Raw genomic sequence first — 12,394 nt, 5'->3', positions numbered from 1 at the left:
TGAAACATTAATTTATCGGGTAGGTAATTCGAACTACGAATCTACAAGCGCTCTGGATTCTATCCGCGTATTACCCGACTACGGCGATACAAGAAGGTATTTGAAAAATAAATTTGTTTGGCCGCTATAAACATAGTGTTTTTTTTAATGACCTGCAATATTTTATAACGTGAATAGGTATAGAAGTCCAAATCAGCCAAAATGTATGAAACAGCCGTACAAGAGACGTAGGAAGCTCGCTGTACGCGTTCCAAAGCCGGGCGCCTTCGGCGCCCTCATACTAGAGGAGTCGGGCGTAGCCTGACGTACGTGGCGCGCTGCAAGCAGTCCAAAGCCAGGCGACTTCGACTTTCTCACACTAAAAGTGTCGACATACGCTGGACGCTTACCAAATCCGGGCAAATGCATGAAACAGCCGTACAAAAGACGTGCGGGCACGCTGTACGTGTTCCAAAGCCGGGCGCCTTCGGCGCCCTCATACTCAACGCGTCGGGTGTAGCCCGTCGTCGTACGAGGCGCACTGTATGCGTTCAAAGCCGGGCGCCTTGGGCGCTCTTATACTAAAAGAGTCGGGCGTAGCCCGACGTACGAAGCTCGCTGTACGCGTTCCAAAGCCGGGCGCCGAAGGCGCCCTCATACTAAAAGAGTCGGGCGTAGCCCGACGTACGAAGCTCGCTCTACGCGTTCCAAAGCCGGGCGCCTTTGGCGCCCTTATACTAAAAGAGTCAGGCGTAGCCCGACGTACAAGACACGCTCTATGCGTTCCAAAGCCGGGCGCCTTCGGCGCCCTCATAGTAATAGGGTCGGGCGTAGCCCGACGTAGGAGGCGCACTGTACACGTTCCAAAGCTGGGCGCCGAAAGCGCCTCCATGCCAAAGGATAGCGCAGCCCGATATATGTGGCGCTCTGCGTGTATTTCTGTACTGGGGATGCCCTCGAAAAAGTAATATAAAGTGACTTCGAACAAGATCACTGTACGCGATAATAATAATATGTGTAACTCAGCTAATTATTATTTTCTAGGACGCAACTCAAAAGCTTCATTTAAAACGTGTGCTTTATAGCCACAACTCAAAAGTGGCTGTATTGCAGGGAATTGTCTGACAATTTATGGTCAAATGCATAAGGCCACTTGTGAGAAAAAGGCTCTTAAAGACCTTTTTTGCTATGGCTCTCGAAATAAGGTCGTAAATTGAACAATTTTGAATACGAATCTGCAATAATCCAGAAAATCAAAAATTTTGAATTGTGGCAGTATAGCAGGCACACGGCGATATGTTATCAGTTACGACGTAGCGCTATGGCAGTAGCTTAGCGGTGAACGTATTTAATTGAACTGTTGATACTTATCACTAATAATAAGTCATAAATAAAACCCTATAAATTATCTTAAAATATGCTTGTCATTGCAAAAATCATGACTGGCCCATTTTTTAAACAAATCACAATGTCTTGTATAAAATGCCATTTAATGAGAATAACGACCATCTCATTATCAAAAAGAAGGCACTAAATAAACAGGCCATTATTTAATTGTACCTACAGTCAAAGAAATAAACGAAGGCCTACATACTTTCTTTCAGGGAATATCGGCTAAAAAGCTAATAAGGAGATTGGTCACACAATCACTTTCTTTCCACTCATTTGGCAATTCACTACGCAGCACTTACCGTCTACTTATTTAGAACCCAAACGACAAGTATTCATATAATTTAGCTGCGCATACGACTTTTTAAATTTGGAGGGTAGTTTGCGAGGAGGACTTTGTAAATGAGTGACAATTACCTACAACTAGTGGGGAGTGAATGTTAATGATCGTATTTTATTATTCACTGAGGCGTTTGTATTGAGTATAACAAGGTCTTTATGACTAGCGGTTTTAGTAATAAGGTATTTATTTTATGCACGAGGGTGTTCTAAGCATTTGCGATTTTTCCATGGAAGATGTTTATTTATGTTTTTGCATATCAAATCTCCTGAAATTGGCTGACACATCTCAGAACTTACGAAGATGGACCCCAGTGAAAGATCCAATAAATATTAAAGAATAGTTTAAAGTCGTGTATACCCTATAAGCATTTAAGGGAAGATATTCAACTTTAATTGACATGTTCTAATCTAAAGCATCCAATCTAAAATACCTTTTTCCAGACCTTACCCAAATTTATTTATACATATTGCTTCCGGCTTATCTGAAGTATTCAATAGAAAACAATTTGAAACGTCGATAGCCAATGGCTTGGAAAGATAGGCCGAGCCGTGACGCCTGCCATCGTTGAGTGGCAGGCAATTAGGATCGCGGCCATTTTAAGGCGTGAGAAATAAAAAGGTTGATAAATTCCATAATTTGGAAGGCTTACGTTCTTTTGCAGTCTTGGTTAAGGCTAGGAATGGATAAAGGATGACTCACGCTAAATAAACCATCCGGGTCGAGGCTTCCAATACTTCGTTTTCTATAGACAGCATCAAGTGATCACCGAGGCTCGGAGGAGGCTTTTCATAGAAAAACAAAATGTCGGAGGCCTTGGCTCAGACCTGCCCTGGTCCAATATGAGCCATCCTTAAGTCTTCGACAGGTCTGCAGCTTATACAAAATCGAGATACAAGTCTGTTTATGTAAATAGAAGCTGCAGCTGTGAAGCGGTCGGCCTCAAGTTTTGGCTTCATCGGCCATTCAGTAGCTTCGCCCATTCTGTTAACTGTCCATCGATCGGTGGACCTTATGCCTTTTGTAATAAGGTCCATCGATTACACAGTGAGGAGTGTTGCTGTTTGTACAAATTAAGGTTACGTAATCTGCCATTACTTCCAGTATTCATATATTTTAGCCATATCGGTCAGTTTTACTATTTTATTTTATTTATTTCGTATTTTACGCACATAATGATATTTTATGTTTCATAATATTTTTTTTACTTATTTTTTAAACGTAATGTCCATTCAAAATCTAAACATATCAATCAAAGTGAAAGAAAACTATAATTAAAAAATCCTTTTTAAATTACTTGATTTCAACCACATGCTACATTGAAGGTATCAACTTAATTTTGCTATGAATTACATTATAGAAAAAGCATGCAATACCCGTGTATCAACGACCAACTGTTTCATAAACAAGAATCCGGGCAACAATATGAAGATTAATCCCCGCTCGAAATAAAAGCATCGCAAGCCTTTATTGAGATGACTGATGAAGACAGGTGCACTCATTAGCCCCCCCCCCCCTCCCTCTCCCGTCAAGAGGTATTAGGGAGCTCAGAAAAACCAGTGTAAATGGGTTTTCTGAGTAAACGTAGTTGCAAACTGAAATAAATTTCATATACTAAGGAAAAAATACTAAGGCCTCCAGTGCCCCATGCTGGAATCGAACCAGCGTCCTCTGCTATCACGGCAGTGTGCCATTCCGCCACCGGGTCACAGCGGCATAGGTCGAATTTTTCCAAGTATGTGTACTTCTTATTGAAGGTTTATGGCGCCCCCTACTACTACCGCTAATTTTTCGACTTGAAATAAAAACAAATTAAATTATTTTCTGTTATTAATTTAATTTGTTCTAATAATTGTAAACGTGGTTGTTATCGTGGTTTATATTTTGTTTTATAAGATGTAGTGATATTGAGTGAGAATGGCATCAATTGCTTAAATAACAAGAACAATCTATTTAAAACCCGCACACTGAAAGTGACTTATACAGAAATTGATTTTTAATATTAACGTTACAAGAATCGTACTCGTTACATATTATCCTTCGACGCTGTCACATGACATCCATAAGCCTGATGATAGAAGATTACTGAGACATTTGAACCACAGTCTATTGCTCACTCGCGAACCGGTCTATCATTCACTCACTCACTCGCGAATGGGAGGTTAAGTTTGATTGCACTCTGAGTGGAGCACTCAGTCAATATTGGAACTTTTGCCGGTTCTGATAGTGGATAAAGAATGTTATTACTTAAGTGACTTTGTACTGAATGTTTCAATAGTTTGTATTGCAAAGTATTATTTTATGTTGGATTAGCAGGTTTTTAACTGGACAAACATTATAAAACAGGACAGTTACAAATATCTTTATTTCTTATTGTAGACTTATTTTAATATTACAGTGAATCCGAATTTTAAAAACCTACCACCAGTTTTAGCCGTTAGCCCCAAGAAGATATTGTGGTATCTAAAAACAATTCCAAAGACTACTTATTCTCTTATGACAATTATATTCGACCTAGTGGAAAAACACGCTCCTATTCATAAAAATTAGCACGATCTATCTGTATCCAGTAACCTCGAGGAGTTCAGATCAAAAACTAATTTTTTGGGCTTATGTTGGTTAAGATAGTTGAAGCATTTTTGAAAAATGTCGTTTGTTAACGAAAATTTTGTGCCTATAGATAAGTAAAAAGTTAGTTTTTAAATTTCGAGCTTCATCAGAAATGTTAAAGTACTATTTGAATTCACATTTGCTTCCCAACGCGAACCAAACTTTTGCCCAAGACGCACTGATCAAATTGGAACTACTTTAGTATTCACCAACTTCGGCACCAGCGTACGTGTTTATAATTTATTTCAATATCAACACAACTCCGCTGCTATGATCAAAACTTATTAATTCATACAACCGAACAGTAACTATCCAAGGTCTCTTGAGGTTCAGAAACAATACAGTACACGAGGCCATTAACATGATAACGAGCTCGGCCCAAGTTCTGGATGGAAGTTACGGTTCTTGGAACTGAGTTGGACAATAATAAGTGGTGTTATTAGGTTTAGATTTTCGAGCAACTATTGTGAATTTGCGTAAATGATTGGGGACAATAGTTTGGGGGGTTATTTAGGAAGTTCTAAATCGTGTAAAGTTTCTAAACCTGTACTCTGAATTTGTTTATTTGTAGTGGGCAATAAACCATTTTATTTGTAGCCGTTAAAACTCTTGGGTTTTTCGAGGCCGGCCATTTATAAGGCGTGCGTGGGGATGCAGATTTATTGCAGAACCAGCACGTAGGGAGGCCGTTTGGAGAGCTTTGATGTCGTGTAGCTGTTATGTTGTATGCTTTTCACGTCTGCTGGAACCCATTCACGGTTTAAAATATCGTTATTCAAGTTTTAATACCTGCTTATTGCTGGCTCGGATTGATAGACACTTACTATTGCAAAAGTGATTTTGGATAAGTGAAGAAATGAAAATCATTGTATTGAAAAAAAGACACACTTTTACGACGATTAAAGAATGCTTTAAAAAATATCTTTCCTTATACAACTACTTTTAGCTGCTGTTCTCAAAGATATAGAAAAGAAAAACTTAACGATTGCAAATATATTATTTAAATGCCATTTTGTACGTATATTGTTTAATTATTTGGGTTGCCTTCTTAACCAAAGTCACTTATTTGTTATCACAATTTGAGTTCTCCCTACAGTAGTTTATTTATTAAGAGTCTAAACGAATATAGTACCTATAATATAAAGAAAGTAAAAATATATTCTTGTAGGTAATCCAAACATCATCTTCTAAAATAACTGGCTTTCATTCTTAGAAGCAAACCAAAGAAAGCTTATTGAAGTTTTCTTTTGTTAGATTTGTGACAGTAGAAATCCAATATCAATTCTTGGAATATTACTTTTTGTGCTGTCATGTCTTTCAAAGTTATAATATTTACTTACGACTAATGTTTTTGGTCTGTCAAAATTATTTTAATCACACAAATAAATGTTGTTGTTCCCTACACCGTTAAACTCGAATTTATACTATGTAACTTTTATCTTGTAATGTGCAAATATTTTATTATTATTAAATGCCCTCGGTATTCGAACCCAGGATCTCCAGCTCCCTAGCAGAGTTACTACTGAACAAGGCTGACAACTGAACGGGGCCGTCAAATGTGAAAATAAAAAACGTAAATAGCAAATCCTTTAATTAGTTATAAAGCCAACTGATTGCATTCGGACAATTTTAATTAACGCACAGTTAATTTCGCTTTCGGGCGTGTTCCCGCTATCGTGCCGCGCCACATTGAAATTGGAGCGAGGTTGCATATGACACACAAAAAGCAGTAGTGTGCGGAATTCGGGGGACTTTTGCCAGAATCGACACGCTGTATTGCCGTCGTCAGCTGTCAAGTTAGTAATTGCAATGTGAACTACATGTACAGATTTAGTGCGTAATTATTTTCTTTCGTATTTTCACGGAAACGTACGAATGTGTCTTATTGCTATTTCAGTCAGTCGTAATACAAAATGTACTGAGGTTAAAAGAAGTATCATGACAGATCGTCACAAGCCGTCATCAAGGCTACGCAACAAGCCAGATTGATAACGTCTCTTAAGACTGCATCGAGCAAAATCAGCGAAAAAGGCAGTCACCGTTTAGTGGCTAGCGTCCACATCTCTTGATAATTTTTTTTATAATAAATATCATTATTATCCCAAAGAGTGTGTTTACAACGAATCACCCTTGAAAATTTGAAATCTTTTACAATATAATAAATACACTCATGCAAAGTTGTACCTAAAACGAGATGAACGAGTGTCAGCGTTTAGTAAAATTTGTATAAAAATTTCGATGCTCAAGCTATAAAATCGAGTGATTTCGAAAGCCAGATAACTGGACTACAACGAATCAGGCTTTTCCTATTTTTCCTCTTAAAGACAACAGAGAAACTCAATCGTAAACGTAAACTTTCGTAAAATTTCCATACATCCGCCATATCTGTCAAATTCTCCTTTGAATCAGATGCCCGCTGTGGGCCGTCCGGAGCGGACGCGTACATAAAATCTCCCATTTTGACAGTTCATTTATGACATAAATTCATGTCCGTATACGAATGATGATACCAGTGAAAAACTGTGTTCAAAATAAATAGGGTAAATGAATAATGTCACACGGAGATCAAGAGTCATTAAAATTTTGATTTGTTTTTATTCATAAGTCATAATACTTTAAAAATATAACAAATTATATAAAAAATATACGAACACAACCAAATCAGTGTAATTAGTTTCTTCCTAATTCACTAAAAATGAAAAAAGTTTGAAGATTTGTTTTATCTTATTGGAATAAATTTTCATTGTGCTGGCATTCATATTACGTCATTTTAAAAACATATATGACATAATGTCAATATACTAGATAGACAATTTATCAACAAATTTCTTCACATTTTAACGTAAACAATATAAATTATTAAAATTTTATTTATGAAGACGAAGCAATGTTGTTCACATAATATCAGCAATAAAATTCTTAGTTTCAACCAGTTTTGTTGCTATTCTGAGAGCTATCACGTGCTTTGAAAGTTAATTCAATGATATATCATCAAGAAATTGAAATCAAGACTCGACCTGCAGTCTCAGCGAGTTTTTGTGGCTATATTATCAGTTGAAAGAACGATATTTAAAGCCAATACCGCAGTGGTCTGGTTTACGAGTACCTATATTGGTTCCATGTGACGATTTTTATATAAATGTATCTATCAAATTAACGTGCTTTTATTTCATTGATATTCGGTGCAAAACGATAACTCAGTAACGAAAAATAATTACTTATCAGAAATGCCTTAGGGTTTTTTTCAGTGAACGTTTATTTATAGGTATTTATGAGGTCTTATGTCTTATCAGAGTGGCTTTGGCCTTTGGACATTTTTGTAATGCTTTGTAATAAGGTAGGTGAGGTATCTATATCCCTAATTGTAGTAACCTTTTTTTGAATGAATTACAATTTAATTATTTAAATAAAAAAGTGGTCTACAAACATACATATCCGCTCGGTCCGCTAAAATAATTTAAGTGCCCTACATAATAGGTATATTTAAGATTAACAATCAGTAAACATCATTAATTACGCTCAAATGCTTGTTTCAAAGGTATAAAAGTACAATTTGCTAAGTAAACTGTCAATCTACATTAATTATAATAGATAGACTCCTAGAAGTCAGCTTACTGAAGATTATGAACAACATATATTATAAGTACTTTCTAAATAAAATACAATTTGTTTTTCCATGACTCATGTAGGCCGTATTTTACTATAGACCATTTTAAATTGAAGATGAAATTAATTCATGATAAAAGCTAATAAGGCCCGGTAATATTTTCTATTATTCTTGAACTTATGTTCAAGTCAGTGTTCAACTGTCAGTGCAAGTAACAAGGCCCGGTTCCGAACCAACATGGTATGGTTTTTTTATAAAACGTGTATTTTTCAAAAGCGCCGGAATATTTTTATAACTATTTTGGTATATATGAAGAAACATTGATTTGGTAATAATATCCTGATTATTAATATAACTATTTCAGTTAAAATAAAGGTGGGCCTTATATGCTTCACCTGACCTTATTCGTCCACATTTAGATCCTATAGCTATACGAGTATTTGGTCACTTTGGCCGTCACTCTCCATTTGATGCCGATTGTACTAACCATTAAAAGTACAGCTCATATGTACTTTTACCTGTACTGAAACTTAAGCATTTGAGCGTAATTAAAGATGTTCACTGATTATTAACATTACGTGTTAAAGAACCGTGTCCCGATTTGGGCCATGGTGCGTCCATTAATGAATCGCATACTAACGGATAGAGGTTTACGAGTACATTCAAAGAAAAATAATTATAGGCAACCCAATACTAGTGGCTTAGTATACCAAAAATAAGGGAAGAGGGGAAATGGTCGGCTCCAATCTATGAAGTCCAATCTATGCTTCATGCTTTTAGCAACTAGGGCAAGTTATATATCATTTTTGTATAATTTAGGGACGAGGAATTCAGTTTTTAAATAATCGTATATAGGTATAACGATTCATACAAATAAACTGATTTTTGCACAATAAATGATAATGATATGTAATTTTAGGACAATTTTGGTCTTTACAATCACAGTGTGGTGATTTGTACTAAATAAAAAATTGCAAAATCTAGGCCTAGCAACAAGCTCGTATGAATTGTAATTAATCTTAATCTAACTATCAGAACAATTTATTGATGTTAATATTATTCCATAATAAAATTGGATTATTATACATATCAAATTTAACACTAAGAATTTCACAGAAGGATCGTCAAACATTAAAAAGATTGTATAAAAAATACTAGTCTATAATTTCTAGAATAAAATCTAAATGTCAAAAAAATAAAAATAGGCACTCATATATTTTTTCTGAATATTAATTAGTAGCGCGTGGCGGTGATGATTTCTATTCAAATTGAATTATGGCCAAAGTCAAACATTTAAAAAAAAAACTGAATCTGGCATTTGAAAAGTGTGAATACAATGTTTTAATATTTTACAGATAAATTACAGGTGATAATTTTGTAGATGTGGAAGGTAGAGTTGTGCTAGGCGTGGTAAGCGGGTGCAGATGCAGGAGCAAATAATAGGCACCAAGCGTTCGTTTTCGCACACCGATTTATTGTCCGTTACGACACACAATACACACATCTATCTATCTTTATACAAACAGAAGGAGAAAGAGCGAAAGCCAAATAATAATTACAAAACACAAATTTAACGGGAAAAAGCAACTTAGTATGACAGCCTCGATAACAACGTTCGTATCTAGCTCTCTGCGCCTGCGGGAAGCGGGCACAATACATCGCTGTCAGCGCTGCAGCCGAGGGCGGATCGTTAGACCGTCAAACACGGCGCGCAGCGCTTACAGCTGCTCTAGGATTACTTACACAGAACAGAGCTCATACATGTGAAAATTATCTAATAATAAAATCGGTCGCTCTGTCCGCGGGTAATTTAATATATTTGGGATTTACAATAAACTATACATTCATCCCTACAATTTTACAAATGAAATGGGTTTCTGCCACCATTGCCACCCTATTATAAAGCAGTAGGCTTTTTTACTAATAAGGGATGCCCACCAAATACGCTCATAAGAACGATTTATTCTATAGATATAGGCTATGAATTATCTAATGATATACAGGGTGTAATCGTTAAGTGTAGCCGGGCTATAAATCCGTAAATATAACAGATATCAGAAAATTTCAAATTGATATCGAAAGTGCGTTATCCAATGAGTAAAATTACATTAATATATTTTTTTAATAAAAGCAGAAATATCCCAAACATTAACTTCAAACCCACCCATACATTTAGTACGACGACTCACCCCTCAAAGAACGTTGGTGTTGTAAGAGATAAATCTGCTTGAGATTCATTATTTGCGTTAATAAACTGTAATAAAATAATAAAACTACCGTTTCTGAAATAATAAATCTAACATTTATTTTTTAATCACGCCGCAAAGTTAATTTAGAAATATTTAAGGGGGCCCGTCAATGTATCGCACAAGAAGGGCGTCATTTCGAGAAACTACTGTAAACAAAAAATGTACTTCCTTAAAAAATAAGTGTTAGATTTATTATTCCATAAACGGTAGTTTTATTATTTTATTACAGTTTATTATCGCAAATAATGAATCTCAAGCAGTTTTGTCTCTTACAACACCGACGTTCTTTGAGGGTTGAGTCGTCGTACTAAATGTATGGGAGGGTTTGATTGGAAGTTAATGTTTGGGATATTTCTGCATTTATTTAAAAAAAGTTATTAATGTAATTTTACTCATTAGGTAACGCACTTTCGATATCAATTTGAAGTTTTCTGATATCTGTTATATTTACGGAATTGTAGCCTGGCCACACTTAACAATTACACCCTGTATAAGTTAATTCAGGACGCGTCATGGACCAGAACCCATACTATCCGGGACACAGTTCTTTAATATTATGTAGGACTAAAAAGGCCCTCTGTCGGTGCGGGTGACAAGGCCCAGTCCCGGGCCTTATTGAACGTATGAGATGAATTAGTAAATTTAAATATTTTAATATAGGTAGTTATGAGTTATTTGATTTCCCGATAAGTTTTAAGTAAGCATCACTTACTGACTTACAAAAGTATAAGTGTAGTACCTGAATTTTATTAGATGTTTTTAAAGCCTTATTATCAACAGAGCTTTAAAAATTAAGTTATAAGTGAAATATAATAAGCGTCTATAGTTGTAAAAAATGTTACAAGACCTATAACTAATGAAGGGATAATTTTAGATAGAGTCCACTTTTTTCGAGTAGGTAAAGTAGACGATTTCTTATATCTTTAATAATAAAACTCCTAGGTTTAATTTGGTCTATGTCTACAAACCGCATACCTACCATCGCACACCACCACACTGTTAACTGACAGTCCATAAACCTTATTACAAAAGGCATAAGGTCTACCGATGGACAGTTAAGAGTGTCGCCGTTTTGTACCTATCTTAATACAAAAGTCAACAACGAAAATAATTAATTACCTAATACGTCACATACCTATGACATGACATGAACAAACAAGGAAAGCTATATATAAAAAGTGTTTTTTCTCTGTCTTCTCACAAAGGAAAGCTTTGACAGTTTAAATTCCTCAAAGAAGGTCAGTAGTTAACACTAAACTCGAAACAGCACCTTTAAAAAAACATTAGGGGTCACTGACCTGTCCCAGTAAATTGAGGTAGTGTGCGTGAGCTGCGTTTGTGTGTGAAATGGGGTAATTTGACAGAATCTGAAAATTTACCCTCCTCGACGCCCTCTTAAGACATACACCGGACTGGATAGATTTATAATTTCCATCCATTCAAAAAATATTATTACCATCATCACTGCTTCCTCGAACACCACAGATCATGTCTAACAAGAATATATAGATCACGTAACAAAATCAAGATTACCATACGTAATTAAGAGCGCCCTAGACCGCCTGTTGTTGTTACCTTTGTCTTCATGTTTATGTGTGTCTCTCTCAATGTTTTTTGAGGTTGTGCAAAAAAGAGGATTTGTATTGTATTGACATTAGATGCTCCCATAGCCCTTTTACATACCTTCTTCAATTTGCCCCAGTCCTTTCCCGTTGCCTGCTCAAAGCTTAAAAACTATAAAGTGCCCATAGTTTAAGTAGAACAATGTTTTACCTGGACTGAAGCTTTATGCATACTTGGCTGCAATTGCTGCAAAAGTGCAAAGTGCTCGGAACTATCCGCAAAACTCGTTCGTCTGACAAATACTAAAGTCGTGCGAGTCGTATAAGGTGCCTGAACTGTCCGATCATTTATCCTCTCGAATTTTATATCTTTTGTAACAGTTTCTCGCTCTTTGACGTTTATGAGGACTCTCATTTTTTGACCTTTTAGTACCTACACGTTAACAAATAAAAAACGTATATACGCAATATTTTTTTTTAACACGTTAATAATTTTGATTGTATTTAAAGATTGATAGCTATTGATAATGTCGACAAAGAAATAAAAAAAAATACATTGGCATGCCATCTGCATATGGCGTTTAATTTGTTTTTTAACAGACTTCAAAAAAGAGAAGGAGCTTGATTCAACGAAGACGGCTTGGTTAAAAAAAATATT

At 35.9% G+C, this 12,394-nt stretch overlaps 1 protein-coding gene across 1 annotated transcript in view; it reads left to right on the top strand.

Moving 5' to 3' along the window:
* LOC134664041 (nephrin) overlaps positions 1–12,394 on the top strand; it is a 586,846-nt gene that overhangs the window by 164,538 nt on the left and 409,914 nt on the right. The window lies entirely within an intron of this gene.

Source organism: Cydia fagiglandana, chromosome 4 (assembly GCF_963556715.1).
Source record: "Cydia fagiglandana chromosome 4, ilCydFagi1.1, whole genome shotgun sequence".
In the NCBI taxonomy this organism is placed as follows: Eukaryota; Metazoa; Arthropoda; class Insecta; order Lepidoptera; family Tortricidae; genus Cydia; species Cydia fagiglandana.
This window is presented reverse-complemented; position numbering and strand designations above follow the sequence as displayed.